The sequence below is a fragment of the Xenopus laevis genome, chromosome 4L, assembly GCF_017654675.1.
Source record: "Xenopus laevis strain J_2021 chromosome 4L, Xenopus_laevis_v10.1, whole genome shotgun sequence".
NCBI lineage: Eukaryota > Metazoa > Chordata > Amphibia > Anura > Pipidae > Xenopus > Xenopus laevis.
This window is the reverse complement of record NC_054377.1, coordinates 140,026,647-140,042,955: the sequence shown is the minus strand read 5'-3', so window position 1 is coordinate 140,042,955 and position 16,309 is coordinate 140,026,647. Positions and strand designations below refer to the sequence as shown.

General features: G+C 43.0%; 1 protein-coding gene across 3 annotated transcripts in view; it reads right to left on the bottom strand.

Annotated features, from left to right (window-relative positions):
* Positions 1–10,674, bottom strand: part of camk1.L (calcium/calmodulin-dependent protein kinase I L homeolog) — a 114,433-nt gene extending 103,759 nt beyond the window's left edge. The window contains exon 1 of one of the 3 annotated variants that reach the window (XM_018256543.2): positions 10,521–10,674. The gene's annotated coding sequence lies outside the window, so the exon portion shown is untranslated. 3 annotated transcript variants of the gene reach the window in all.
* Between the last annotated feature and the right edge of the window lie 5,635 nt (positions 10,675–16,309).

The following is a 16,309-nucleotide window of genomic DNA, read 5'->3' as shown; positions in this document are numbered from 1 at the left end:
ACATCATTCATTGGCACGTGCAGTGGTGGCAAAGAGGTCACCTAGAATGGCCAATTCTAAGCAACTTTTCAATTTTCTTATTATTTTTGAATTATTTGCCTTTTTCTTCTGACTTTTCCAGCTTTCAAATGGGGGTCACTGACCCCATCTAACCACAAATGCACTGCTTGCTATTACTCATCTTTCTATTCAGGTCCTCTGATTCATATTCTAGTTTATTATTTAAATCAATGCAGGGTTGCTAGGGTAATTTGGAGCCTAGCAACCAGGTTGATAAAACTGGAAAGCTGCTGAATAAAAAGCTAAATAACTCAAAAACCACAAACAATAAAAAAATGAAAACCAGCTGCAAATTGTCTCAGAATATCCCTCTCTACATCATACTAAAAGTTAACTCAAACTTAAAGCCATGCTGATATATTTCGCACTAAAGAACCTGCCGTATACCCTGGTGGTGTAGCAAATGTGGTGCACAGGTGCCATAGTAACAGTCATGGCTTCTGGCTGCAGCAATGTTGGTATTTTAACTGCTTCTCTGTTTTGATACATGGTTCTGGGAATGGAGCCAAAATATTTTTAAATAAAGAGAGAAAATGTTGTCTTTTTCCAGCAATTCTATATAAAAACACTGTTTTATATATTACACTGTTTGAGAGCTTTGTCATTGCTGTATAAATTTTATACGAGCAAGCCCTAATCCTATTATAGGCATGGCAAAGCCCTCTGGGAGCTGTTTTACTACAACTCCCAGCATCCCCTGTTAAGCATCAAACAACCAGCAGTCTCCAGCTTTTACTGAACCACAATGACTGGAGGCTGCAATTTTTAATTACTCCATATTGACTTCTCCTGGCAGGATATTGCCTTACTATATACAACCACGATCCCACATATAGCTCCAATAATATATCACTATAATAATAATTATATTATATTATTATATTTTTTATTTTCCTTATTTTTTGCTCTTATTATAATGTAAATTCAAGTTTTAAAAATGAATCCATTTATTCCCCCTGTCAAGTTTCCCAGTAGCAGCTCATTAAAGATATGCAGGGCAATTTAGCCATGAAACAGATGGGTTCAGCGATAACAAAATACCCCCGGTGTGGGTACCCATCTTCCAGACTCCTTTGTTGATGGCACCAGGTAAATTGTACACTGACCCCCTCTAGTGACTTCTCTGTCTATGTCGTGCCCACCTCTGACATCAGCAAATCCTTTTAAAGATGTACCGCCCCTTTAATCTGGAAATAGGCCACCGCCATAATAAATCTCAATTATCCACTTCCACAAAAGCCAGTTCCTCATATTCTGCTCTTACCAGATGCTGGTTTTGCCTCCTTCCCGCTGCCTTTATGAGTGCTGTTCGTGCAGTCTATTCATGTTATGGGAGAATTAGGTGAGACATTATCTCCCAGGCAGGGTTTCTATGTTCTTTACCCATCTCAGGCACATAGTGAATTTATTGTCTCAGGGACGCAGGGTTACTGGGGTCACTGAGCAAAATTTAAAATAAGGTGGGATTAGTTCAACAAGACCCTGCAGTGTGTGGATATACACTCAAGAGCTATTAGGAGTCAAAGCACAGGTCACAGCAAGTGAGTGGTAATATAGGTTATACTATGCAGAAACTAAACAAACATGATTTAGTAACTGAGATGGTCTTAATGTCTATATCAGCTCCAAGACCAGATCTTAACATCCTTGGCCTTGTCTTGATCCGAACAAACAATAGAAATGTGGTCATATGCGTGTATGGGTCCCCAACATTTTTTACCCATGACCCGCATTCAAATGTAAAGAGAGTTGGGGAGCAACACAAGCATGTAAAATGTTCCTGGGGTGCTAAATAAGGGCTGTGATTGGCTATACGGACTGACAGGCTACAGGAGAATCTGTTTGGCAGTACACATGGTTTTTATACAACCAAAACTTGCCTCCAAACCTGGAATTCAAAAATAATCACCTGCTTTGAGGCCACTGGGAGCAACATCCAAGGGGTTGGGGAGTAACATGTTGCTTGTGAGCCACTCGTTGGGGATCATTGCTCTATGGTATCCATCTATTCAGCTCATGGGTTCATCAATTTGGTTGGCCTGTGTATGGCCAACTTAACAAACCCGGAGGACAACGGATCACATCCAGCAAGGTTAAAGAAAAGGAGGTTTAGTAATTTGCATAATACAACAAAGTCAGCCAAATAATGCAATTTCCTACCTAAATAGTTGGTAACAGAGGGTTTGTCCAAGGTTGGCCTAGTTTATATATAATCACCTATCATGTATTTACTTTAAGTAATATAACTCATAAGGCAAACTCAGTAGAGAAAGTTACCACAATCAGCGGAACAAAACCAACCATGTTTCATCTGGGAACAACAAGGTCCCTCCGTCTGACTCATCTGGAGAACGTTCTGATCTTAGAAAAGGACACAGAGATGGGATGGGTGCCCTCATCAGGCAATGCCTTTGATATCCCCACAATGATAGGTCTTGTGCCTGAACGTCATCACTGCAGAAATCTTTTTATCTTTTTTCCCCATTTACAAGAAAATCTCTCTGTCTCTCTGGTTTCTAGTGGCAAAGGGTAAGTTAAACCAGCTCCAGGCAGAAGCCTGTAAGGAGCAACGCGCGTCAGATCTTTATTGAGGCAAAATACAAAACCTCAAAATCTTTTGGTCTCTAGGGAGATGATCCTATTTTGGGAGCAGCTTGAATGACTATTTGTGCTTCCTTATTATAAAATAATCATCTCTGAATGGTACATACAATCCTTTTATTCATTCCCCTCCATTAGCCACCTTCCCTCAGTGCAGATCTTGGTATTAGCATCTGGTACATTAGTGGAATTCCTTCACAATCAAATTACGCCCAGAAGATATAATTATATTGCCTTCCGTCTGTGATGGTGTGTCCTAAATAGTCGGCACTGGGCTGCTCTAAGGAATAAAGTCTTCCACTAAATTTTAGGCACATTTAAAATACAATAGTTTTACAGTGATACCCATAATAGGGGAAGGAGAGCCGATGACTGTTTAGGGGGCCCAATAGGGCATTGCCTAATGTGCAAATTCAGCTCATCTAACCATAGTTTGAGGAACCCTTAAATGGACCCAGTAGCTTCTAGTTACATCAAAGACAGCCCAGAGGTTCATGCAACCCAAACACATGGAAGAACCGGCAATATGAAGCAAGGGAAACCCAACATCTGTAGCTATGTGCCAACTTCAGCTGATGATCATCTTATGTCTGGTCACCAAATAGCAAGCTCTAAGGAGCATGGGCACCTTGTGATAATAAACAACTTTTCATGGTGTTTCATGGTATGGGAGGCCACATAACTTTATCATTATAACCACTCAGACGTGCTGCCAAGGCTTTATCTTTACTTCTACTATCATCTTCATTCCTTACATTCTCTTTCCATCTTTCTCTCTCCTGAGTTTTCCCATTTCCCCTAGGCCCTGGCACAACCTTGCATTCCAGTAACGTTCAGCAACACACTTGGATGCTCCCTATTATAAAAATGTGATTACAGCAACCTCTACAAACTGGCTGCCCATTCCCCTTGTTGGTTTTTCCCCTCAAGACCTGCTAATCCCCAGCTGTCCTACCCCACCTACCCCCCATCACCTGGGTAAGTTACATATCAATCAAATAGTCAGCACCGTTCTGCCTAAATGGGGACAAACTGGGATGGTAGGCATCTCCTAGTGCCTTCCAGAAACAGTTTTTTGAGACCCTTTCTATATTCCATTAAAATGTTTACCTTATTATTTATCAAGGACCCCTCAAGACCTGCTACTCTTCTGCTGTCCCACCCTACCTAGTCCCTCAAGACCTGTCCTTTAGGCCCGGTCACATATAAGGTGAATCACTGGGGGCAGGCTGGGGGAAGCACATGTTGTACGGCTACAGCACTGCTATTACCCCTGCGCAGTACTCTATGCTCTCAAATCTCCATTCTGGTCCCATCCTAAGTGGATTCTATTCCTAGTCTTTTAGCACCATTATCTGAAAAAAATGATCTGGAAACCAGACTAAAATGGAAAATAAAAAACAGGAAGGACAAAGAGAAAGCAGTTACTTAGATAATTATGTTATCTGCTGACTTCCCCTTCAACCTTCCTGCTCCAACATGCAACAAAGCTCTTTACTTACCCAATGTTAAATGTTTTCTATCACATTAAAACAATGGCTTGCAGCGGAGTTTAGTTCAAGTCCAGTGTAGAGGCCCAATATTCATCAACCGACACTAGCTCATATCAAGGTCCCAAACATAGTGTTATCTATGAGAGCAAATATGTATTCAACTCAAATTTCACTCTGATGCACATTCTGTGCTTTTACGTTTCTAGGGAGCAAAAAGGCATTCTACCCATGTGGCTCCATCAAGGGGAGCCCTACAGTTTTGAAGCAGTCAATCACGTTCATATTTTATTATTTTATTAAGCATGACCACAAACTTGTTCTCCAAACCCTTGGAACCATCTACAGAGATGAACTTCAGCCCATGGCTCAATGATGATCACTGCTCAACAGCCACAATGTTTCTCATTGGCATATAAATGGGCATCTCCAGCTAAAGAATGCCCAGAATTGACCAGGGAGACCATTGCTCAAAAATTAGAAAGGCAGAATGAACAGTAACAGGGAGAAGGGGTCTGTGCTAGTACCCTAACTCTATCAATGCTAGAGACAGTTACAGCCCAGTAATTGCTATTCAGCAACTACATTCCCATGGTGATCCATTTACCATAATGGTTGCCATGGCAAAGTGATGCTTTTTAACATCTACATTCTTCTTTCATTGCCAGAAAGCTGCAAAAAATGACCAAGTTGTAAGTAAGCAGGAACCAGCTCATATATCTCATTCCTTTCCCAAAGTGGCTGCACCTGTTGCACAACTGCCCTTGGGGTCATACCACCTCCCCTCCAAAGACTGACAAGCAGTCTGCCCAACTACTAGGAACTTGGTGACCTGCTCCATGTAAGTTGCCTATCCCTGACCTGCCACTAGGTGTCCCTGAATACAGTATGCTGGTATACAGTACAATCAAGGCAGAGGCAGTAGAAGTTACAGAGAGAATACTTACATAAGCATTGCATTAGAATTGTGTAATTCACTAAGATATTACAAGAGACATCATGACCCGCTAGTTACAGCAAGTATGAGATTTCCTTTGAGATACTGAGCGTAGGCAGTGTGATAACATGAGATCAGTCAACCATTCTGGACTGATTCTATGCAGTAGTGTCCCCTTTAAAGGAGAAAGAAAGCTACGGAGGCATTTTATTGCCAACAGATTAGCTGCAATAGTGCAAGCTAGAATGCTATATTTATTCTGTAGAATTTTTTACCATACCTGAGTAAAAAGCTCTAGAAACTCTCTGTTTGTTTAGGAGAGCAGTTGCCATATTAGCTGACATCACTTCCTGCCTGAGTCTCTCCCTGCTCACTTATAGCTCTGGACTCAGATTACAGTAGAGAAGGGAGGGGGGGGGAGAGGAACAAACTGAGCATGCTCACGCCCAGGGCAATGAGGTTTAGGGTGAAGGCAGGAAGTCTGATACAGAAGTCCATGAGTACACAATAGAAGGAAAGAAATGTGGTGTTTCATTTGACAGAGGATTGGTCGGACTTCCCTAGAATCGGTCGTTCGGCAAGAAGAACCGTCATGTCTATGGGGAGCTTTAGTTTTAACCTTTCGGGCAGGCCTATGGATCAGCCGGGGGCTGTACTGAGAAGCTGCCAACATCCTCTAATCTCCAGGGACCGTTCCTATTACATTTACCATATTTTTTAGAATCCTCATGAATTTAAACAGAGAATTCTATAATACCAAGCATAGATGGATAGTAAACAAGTCCGGTGGAAGGGTAGATGAGAAAGAAACTGGGGAAATGTCTATATTTCTCAAAAAATTCACTATGAAGTAAATAAATGCCATGGTTTTAAGTAGCCTGGGGGAAGACAATTGCTTCTGCAAACCCTCACTTCCTGCTCAGGAAGCTGTAACAAGAAATGAGAAGGACAAGTTGAATTAATTCCCTGGGACAATTAAGACCTCATCAGCCAAAGATCCCCACAGTTAATCTATGGAACGAGGGACTTCATTAAAAGAAATGTGTTTAGCGGTTCTGTTTACGCAAACGCTAGCAATTAATTTGCGCTGCATTTGCAAATTAGCATGACAGTTTACCAGTGGTGTAATAGAGCGTAGTATTATTATTATACTATAACTTTTTTCATCCCAGCAAAACACTGCTATTCAGAAGGCTATTGAGTCAGGGCTATTGTGGGTGCTGGGGTTTGTTTGGGGCCCGATCATTTATACAAAGTAGGGATGAACTGAATCCAGGATTCGACTTTTCTCAGCAGAATTTGGATTTGGCTGAATCTTTGTGCCTGGCCGAACCGAATCCAAATCCTAATTTGCATATGTAAATTAGGGGCTGCAGGGAAATCATGTGACTTCTCATCACAAAACAAGGAAGTAAAAACAACTGTTCCACTTTTTCCTTCCCCTCCCTTAATTTGATTATGCAAATCAAGATTTGGTTCGGTATTTGGCCAAATATTTTTACAAAGGATTCAGCCAAATCCCAAATAGTGGATTCTGTGCATACCTGATACAAAGCAAAAATGAGGTCCTCTAGGCTGAGCCCTAGTGGAAGACTAACCACCGAAAAATATTTTTCACAGTGTTTAAAAAGAGCCGGATTTCAGCGGGGGTGCCCTGTTGGCATGCCACCCCTACCAGCTTGCCACCCTAGGCCCTCGCCTTTGTGGCCTCGCCACAAATCCGGTCCTGCATCTGAAATAAGTGCAGCAGTTCTGCTTTGCTTTACGGCTGAGATTCTAGCTACGCATATACCAGAGCATAGACACTGCAGTGGTCCATGGTCCTACCTGAAACTTACTGTCTACATCACTGTAGGATTCAAAGCCCATAAAGGATTAAGCAGCTGAGCAAGAAACAAGAAAGCTTAGCAAGGCAGAGGAAACACAGCAGGTCATTAGTACATGAAATGCGCCATGCTGATTTGCTCAACTTGGCTGCCCCTAAAATATCTAGACCACCTCAGCACGGAAAGGTCAACATGCAACATTATAGGCAAAAATGTAATATCCACGCTCCATTTGGGATCTGTGCTCACATTTTAGAATATTTTGTGCCAAAGAAACACTAGGCAAACGAAGACCGCCAGCAAATGGCGCCAGTACCCTTTATTGTGAATATACGGCGGCACTCATTTTTGTACTTTACTCACAATCAGTAAGACCTTATGGGGCTGATTTATTATGATAGGTGCTGATTTGCACGAGTTGCCAGTAGCAAAAGATCAGGATTTTGCTTTCATTTTCCAACTTGTAGAAAGGTTGCTTAAAGGAACAGTAACACCAAAAAATGTGTGTATTAAAGTAATTAAAATATAAAATATTTTATAAAATATAATAGTGTTGCCCTGCATTGGTAAAACTGATCTGTTTGCTTCAGAAACACTACTATAGTTTATATAAACAAGCTTCTGTATAGCAATGGGGGCAGCCATTCAAGCACAGGATACACAGTAGATAACAGATAAGTACTACTATAGTTTATATAAACAAGCTTCTGTGTAGCAATGGGGGCAGCCATTCAAGCACAGGATACACAGTATATAACAGATAAGTACTACTATAGTTTATATAAACAAGCTGCTGTGTAGCCATGGGGGCAGCCATTCAAGCACAGGATACACAGTAGATAACAGATAAGTACTACTATAGTTTATATAAAAAAGATGCTGTCTAGCAATGGCGGAAATTGAAAAAAGGCTATATGGCACAGTGGATAACAGATAACACCATTATGTTCTACAGAGCTTATCTGTTGTGTAACCTGAGCCTTTTTTTCCTTTGAATGGCTGCCCCCATTGCTACACAGCAGCTTATTTATATAAACAATATTAGTGTTTCTGAAGTAAACACACCAGTTTTACCAGTACAGGGCAACACTGCATTATATTTTTATTAAGTTTTTATTTTTTGATGTTTTTGTTCCTTTAAACTGCTGGTCGGTTATGTTCAACTGCTCAGCTATGTTAGTAAATTAGCCCTGTATCCCTTTCCCCACTGTCAATACAACTGCCTGCAAACTCATCTGATAACTTTATGAGAAGCAGGGAGCTTCTGTTCTCTCTCTATGTTGCTCAAGGGAGAGGGGCCCCAGACAGGGTTCAGCGGGGGCCCATATATTGATGCCACTCACAGCATTTCATAATAGCAAAGCAGTGATCCAGTTACATTAGAGCCATGCATTCGATATCAAGACCCCTGCTGCATTTGGCGTTAAGGTGGCCATAGACGCACCGATAATATTTTACAAAATTGATTTTCGAACGATATTCGATGGGTGTATGTAGGAAATGAGCCGATGGACTTGGATATCCATCGGCCATTGTTAGTGCTGAATCGTTAGATACAGGTAGAATTCTATTGTTTCTATATATATATCTGACGATTCAGCTCTACACGTGAGTATTGAAACAATCTTAATTATAACGTCTATGGCCACCTTTAGACTGGGCCAACGACACGACGGAGAACGTAAGGGACGGAGGCTTCAGTACGGCACAGACACGGTACATGTGACATACGGAACGATCTAGGAATGTGCTTCCCAACAAGAGGAAATATTGGGATTCTTCCCACTCATGCTCCGAACGTGCACATATGGTCTTGCGCTCACTAGCAGCTCTACATACACACGTTTATATAATAAACTGATAAACAACACAGCTAGTCTTCTCGCCGGAGATACGGGGGCACTTTCATCCTAAGCGGGGGGGGGGCATACAGTTAGGGAAGTGGGGGGAATCTTGTTGTTTAATTACAACTTAAATGATTAGTGTATAAATAATATAAGCAGGATGGTCTTAAAGGAACAGTACCATAAAAAGAAAAGCGTTTTAGAGTAATAAGAATATAAAGCAGTGTTGCCCTGCACTCAGGGGCATAACTATAGAGGAAGCAGACCCTGCGTCTGCAGGGGGGCCCAGGAGGTATAGGGGCCCCATGAGGCCCTAATTCATATACAATTTCAATAAATATTGGAGAAACAAGTCAACCTCTAAACATTTTGGGGGCCTGAAAAATAATTTGCTGTGGGGCCCAGTAATATCTAGTTACGCCACTGCCTGCACTGGTAAAACTGGGGTGTTTGCTTCAGAAACACTACTATAGTTTATATAAATAAGCTGCTGTGTTGCAATGGGGGCAGCCATTCAAAGGAGAAAAGGCTCAGGTTACACAGCAGATAAGCTCTGTAGAACATAATGTTATCTGTTATCCACTATTTAACCTGTGCCATATAGACTTTTTTAAATTGCCGTCATTGCAACTCAGCAGCTTATTTATATAAACAATAGTAGTGTTTCTGAAGCAAACAGATCAGTTTCACCAGTGCAGGGCAACACTGCATTATATTTTCATTACTTTAAAAACTTTCGTTTTTTGGGGTTACTGTTCCTTTAAACGGGGGACCTGAGGCAAATACCCTCTCTGCCGCATTCTAACCGACAGCTGGGGGCAATTGATAATGAAAAATCCACCTGCACCCCAGTACGATTCAGCTGCTGCACCTCCTCTTGGTGAACATGGCTGTTCAATGTGGATATCAGCAGCATGAGATGGAGACTGTCAATTGTAAGCTCTTCGGCCCAGAAGGTTCTGCAGCAGTTTCAAATGCCATGGGATTTTCCAAACTTGCTTATAGCGAAAGTGAAAGGCAAGGGTTACAGATGGGCTGGGGTCTGAGAGACCTGACTCAACCAACATGTGGCCCTCCAGCTGTCACACAACTGTAGCTGAACAGCAGCAACTATTGATGCCAACTGGCTGCCAACCCAGCCCCATCATGACAGTGAACTTACTGCACATACTGTAGCCTCCATGCTAAGGCCAGGAGGTGCTAACTGTAAACTGAATTGAAACTCTGACACATCCCTGAAGTTGTAGTTCAGCAAGAGCTGCACACTGGGCATTCCAGGGCCTGGAGGCGCACTGCTGCCAGCGACATTGGGAAATTAGTGGCATCAGACAGGGATTAGAGCAGGTGCAGAACAAGTACATACACAGGTATTTGAATTCCCAGATTAAAGGGACAATATACAGAGCATTGATGGCAGGTAAGTACCCCTATATGTGTGCCATTATTGGGGGGGGTACAGCAAACATTCTATGTTATTGGTGACAATGAGGCCTCTGGGGGCGCTGTTGCACTGATATGTATAAGGGTTAATTATAAGGGCAGTATGGCAGCTCCACACACAAACCTAAGTGACAATATTAATAAAGCTCACAGTGTGGCATCACCCACATCGCTGCCTGTTACTACTGATGTACAAGTCCTCAGTGTGTGGCACCTGTCTGTCTGTGTGTCTGTCTGGCTGCAGCCTCGGGTTCTTCCTATTGGAGAATCAGCAGCAGGGGCAGAACTCCCGGCAGGGGTGGTAACAGAGCGTGTCTCTTACCTGAGCCCTTTGTCTGCTCCCCCGGCTGCTGCAGCTGCTGCTTCTCCCTCTCAGTGTCGCACGGAATCGCCTGGCAGTGGGTGCGATTCAGGAGCAGCGCTGCCTCTCCATGTTACTACTCTGCCCACGTCTGATGTCAGCGCTGGCCGTGGCTTGGGGAGCCAATTAGCTTCCAGAAGGGGCTGGCCCTATCATTAGGGGGAGGGGCCCGGACATAATACACTTTAACTGCTGCCCCATTCACTATTACAGGCACTCCTAACTGTCAGTTCTACTGGACCAGTGTCAGACTGGGATGCCAGGGGCCCACCAGAAAACCCTAGACCGTGGGCCCACTTTCCAAACTATTATTCCTCCTCTCCTCACTCAACCTCTTTATTTTCCTACTCTTTTATATCTACATACTATACTCAATTCTTCCATTAGTAAGCCTCTTAAAGAAATAGGGAATGGCCATGAAATAGGCCAAATGGAGAAGCAAGAGGCCCACTGACACCTGGGCCCAGCGGCAGTTTTCCTGGTCTCCCTTGTGGGCCAGTCCGACACTGGACTACAAATCCCAGGAACCTGGGCTGACTGACAGTTACAGATGCATCTTTACAGCTGCCATTAGCTCTATGTGCTGCTTACTGCGTCTACTCCCCCCTCCCAATTATAGCTGCGTCTTACCTGCAACTCCCAGCACCCTAGAGTTCTTTACCCGAAGAAATGCAACTTTCCTCATACAACCAGGGTTGGACTGGCCGGCAGGACACCTGGAAAAAATCTGGTGGGCCCCAGCCGGGCCTGACCCAGGGGTGGATTTCAGCCGATGGGACCTGGAGGCCAACTTCCTCCCCCTTCCTGACTGGAGCGCTAAGCGTCTAGTGCTTAATGCTCCAGAATCGAGCAGAATTACCCAGCGGCTGGGCAAATCCGGCCCTGGCCAGACCCCCTCTCCCGATCTCCTGGCCCTAAAAAAAATATGTGGCTCCTTTTGCGCATGTGCAACGTTGCAGTAGGGGATCAGGAGGGGGGCCTCAGACCCCCCAGTCCAATCCTGCACACAGCTATACAGTATATTGGATCACCCCCCCCCCCCCCCCAAATAATGGGGACAATAGTGACTCCTGGTTATTGGTTATTATTAAAGGGGTAGTTCAACTTTTTAATTGGCCCTTATTTTCTTTTTTAAAGTTCTTGAATTAATTACCTTCTTCTTCTGACTCTTTCCAGCTTTCAAATTGGGTTCACCGACCCCCATCTAAAAAAACAAATGCTCTGCAAGGCTACACATTTATTGTTTTTGCTACTTGTTATTATTGATATTTCCAATCAGGCCTCTCCTATTTATATTCCAGTCTCTTATGTAATGCATGGTTGCTAGGGTAATTAAGACCTTAGCAACCAGACTGTTGAAATTGCAAATTGGAGAGCTGCCGAATAACAAACTAAATAACTTAATAATAAAAAATGAAAACCAATTACAAATAGTCTCAGAATATCACTCTCTACATCATACTAAAAGTTAATACAAGGGTGGTGACACACGCTAAGATTCCTGGGAGATTAGAAGGCCATCGACAAATCGCCTCTTCATCGGACGACTAATCTCCCCTAAATGCCTTCCAGCCGGCTAGAATGTAAATTGCCAGTGGGATGGCACCCACAGCAATTCGTTTTCCGAAGTTGTCTGAAGTTTCTACGTGAGGCAACTTCAGAAAACAAAGCATTTCGAGCACCATTCCGCCATTGATATACATTGTAGCTGGCTAGATGCAACTACTGGGACTGGGAGAGGGGAGAAGTGAATGTGACTGCACCCTCCCATGCACACTTTGCACCCAGCCCCATGAATGTTTAATTCTGGCTCTGATGGGGTTTGGTTTTATCAGGAGCCCACCTGTATGTTTTTGGCAGTACCGTAACTAGAGGGGGTGGGCCCTGGTGCGTTACGCGCAGCCGGGCCCCGCCCCCTCTGTACGGCCCGCATTTCAGTGGCGCGCGGGCTGCTGGGGGGCCTGGCCCCTGAGGGTCCTGGTTTTTGGGAGTGCACCCACACAGATACAGTGAGAACATAAAAACTCCCTGCCACTAGTGCTCAGCCTGGAATCAAACCCAGGACCCCAGAGCTGCAACACAGCAATGCCAACCGTAGTGCCACCACCATGCTAGCCAATTACGTAGCCATCATTCCCAAAAACAAAAGCTCTGACTTGTGTCAGTCCTGCTGTTGTGAAACTACAACTCTTTTCATGGGAAAATATGAAGCAGCGCAGGTTGGGGACCCTTAGTGAACTATGTGCCATCCCCTGTGTCTAAAAGCTGCCAGTCTTCCTCTAATTGTCCCTCGCAAGCTGCTGATAATGACGTCAGTGATGTGACAGTTGCAGCGGGCGCCTTTCACAGGGGACATACGGTGACAGTGCAGGTCGTTGCTGCTATTTCTAGGTATCATATGATGGCACCGTTACACAAGTGCTAGTGCAATACACAAAGGGACCAGCCTGGAACAGGCCCACAGGGAATATTTATAATTAGACCTTGGAATACAGTACCTACAGGTATCCGGTCTCTGTCATTCCTGCTGCAAGTGCCCTACAGATATAGAACCCTCAGGGACCCATAGAGAATTCTGCTTCTTTGCCACCGTACTGATCAGTCTGCTAAATACCTGCAGGCACAGCCTCTGAGCAAAGGGAGTAGTGTGGGGGGAACAGCATAAAGCAGGAATTATTTATCAGAGGCAAGGAAATGGCTTGAGCTGCAACATTGTATCAATGGTATGTGCAGTCAGAACCAGCAGTGCAGAGAGAAGGGCAGGACTAAACATTTCGCCTTGGGAAAATTTGCTGCAACACAAAAAAATTGTCACGCCTCAAAATTATTCGGACGCCCATTGACTTTAATGTATTTGCACAAAAGAGTCGGGCGTATAAAAATTGTCGCTCAGGTCAAAATTGTCGCAAGTCAAAAAAAATGTTAACAGCCATTGGCTTCAATGCATTTCACGTATTTTCTGCCATTTTGCAAATTTTTCGCCTTTTTCGCTGAAACGGGTCAGATTCGCCCATCACTAGGCAGGACAAGCATAAGAGGTGGGATTACACAAAAAGAGTGTTAGAGCTCTAGAGGAGCGAGTGTTACAGTTGTACAAACAGCACAGGGATCATGTAGGATTGTACAGTGCAAGTTTAAAGTCACCGTTGTTTACACTACAACAAACATTCCCCCAATCAACTAATCATTTGGAATGGCCAAGTGCAGTTAGAATCTGGAAATCATATGTCTGTAGGGGAACGGAAATGTGAGCACCCCAATACCTTGAGAGAGTCAATAAGTGGTGACTTCCAGTAAATTGCAATCTTGTTGACTGGGGTTTAACTTTCCCTTTAATGTATCTCTTTCTATGTATTTGTGCTCCAGGGTGGCAATATTTAGCATTTTAGCCTCTGCTCCTACAAATTTCAGCAGCCATAACTGAGGTGGCCAAGGGGAAGTTATAACTCTGTTTCAGTTTCTTGCAGCACTGGGGTCCGGGGGTTCAATTAAAGCCAAGACAAGGAGTTTGTATGTTCTCCCTGTGCCTGGGTGGGTATTCCCATTTTATTCCACCCCTCAAAATCATACAGGCAGGATTAAATTGGCCCTATAAATGTTATTATATACAAATTAGATTGTATGCTCCACTGGGGCAGAGATTGAGAGGATTAATGAATGCCACCAGTCCTAGCACAAGGCTAACAATGGAGACAGGGGATTGGTTAGAATCAGCAGATTGCTGCCATCTAGTGTCTGAGTGTGGGAGTAGTAGATGCATTGCTCTGTGTTTAGAGTAGTGCTTTCCATTAAAAATTTAATGTAAATATTTAGGGTTATAAATATTAAATGCACAGTTCTAAGAAACACAAGAGAGCGTACAATAAAAATATATATGTTTTTACTATTATCATCCTTAAGAAGTTATGACCTATTCAGTATAATATAAGGATACAATTTATCTGCCAAACAAAAGCCTCAGAAGACAAAGGGAAGGAAAAGGAGGGATACAATGCTGAAATGCAACATGAAATCCAATGTCTGGAGCTGCTGCACCAATAGGAGGTGATTATATAGCAGCGTTCTATAGCAGTGTCATTTTATCCCTAGGGATACTATAGCCCAGGCCTTTAATTCTTACAATAGAACATTGTGTGGACCCAGAGCAAACATAGAGGTGCCATATAAATAAAGGATAATGATGATGCAAACAGAGCAATGGGGCAGCCCTGTGTGTGTACAGTGAGCTCAGGCAGGGTATTGATGGGAGCTCACAGCTGCTGGTTTATAGGTTTTATTAAAATGCCCAATGTCTTTTCTACTTGAAATAAATGATATTTATGGGCACATTAATGCCAACCAGGAGCCATTCAGTGAGAGTAATGGGCACAGAGAACTCATTATCTCCAAAATGTAATGTCTCACTTAGCATTGCTTTCCCCCACTACACCAGGCTGCCCTTTCCTAGCTGTATTTAGGAGGTATTTAGGGGGTGCAAGAAGGGGACAACACTTACTTACAGTAAGTAATTTGCCAGAATTCTGCAACTGCCATATGGAATGGGCAGAAGTAGGCAGCAAAAGCGCGGCACAATGTATATAGTAAGTCAATATGGTGACTGCAAAACAAAGCAATAACACTTTGAATCAGCATTTCACAACCTGTGACCCTTCAGCTTTTACTAAAACACAAATCCCAACTAACAGCCAAAAGCTACCAGGGGTGATGGGAGTTGCAGTTTAACAATGATTAAAGAGCAACATGCCAGCAGGTTCAAATTAAATTAAAAGGGTGGTTCACCCAAGATAACTTTAAGTAGGTTATAGAATATTCTATTCCTGGCAAATTTGCAATTGGTCTTCATTATTTATTAATTATAATTTAGTTTTCAAATGATTTTCCTTCGCTGACCCCAGCAGCTAAAAACCTATTGCTTTGTGAGCTTACAATTTTATTATTACTGTTACTTGTTATTCCTTGTCTTTCTATTCAGTCCCTCTACTATTCATATTCCAATTTCTCATTCAACCCACTGCCTGGTTGCTAAGGTAAACACGACTCTAGCAACCGTATTGCTTTTGAAATCCCAAACTGGAGATCAAAAAGATAAAACAAAAAGATAAAACCACAAAAATCAAAACCAAATGCAAATTGGCTCAGAATATTACTCTTTATATTATACTAAAAGTGAATTTAAAGGTGAACAACCCCTTTAATAATGGGGTCCCATAAAGTGTGAGTATTAGGCCACCTCTCAGATAGATATTATATCAAATATACATTACAATGGGTGTTGCTTATTCATAGTGTAATTGTACTGGTGGGAATAGGGAATCAAGGGATATGGACAGGGGTGGGACTAGCAGGTTCTTATGGGACCCTTTTCTCTCTGGGCCCTGACAGCCACAGGGTCTGCCTCTCTTATAGTTTCTATTAGCAGGTTATAAATTACTGCCAGGCAGGGACTTCATGGGCACATTGACCCGACAGATTTCAATTGGCCTGCAGTGAAATATAACTTTTAGATTGGTGGCCAGACTGGGCAAAGAACTGCTCATTTATTGACCTCCCCCAAAAAGCTGATTTTGCCGTCTGCCCCGTTAAACGTTTAAGACTATTGTTCTGATCCTGAGTGTATATGCAGAATCATTGCCATAAAGCAAGACAGCTGCTGCAACTGCTGCTGACAAAGATATAGCCATAATATAGAACTATCTGCCTTCTTAATCTGACTCTTTAAAGCTTTCAAATGGGGGTCACTGACCCCATCT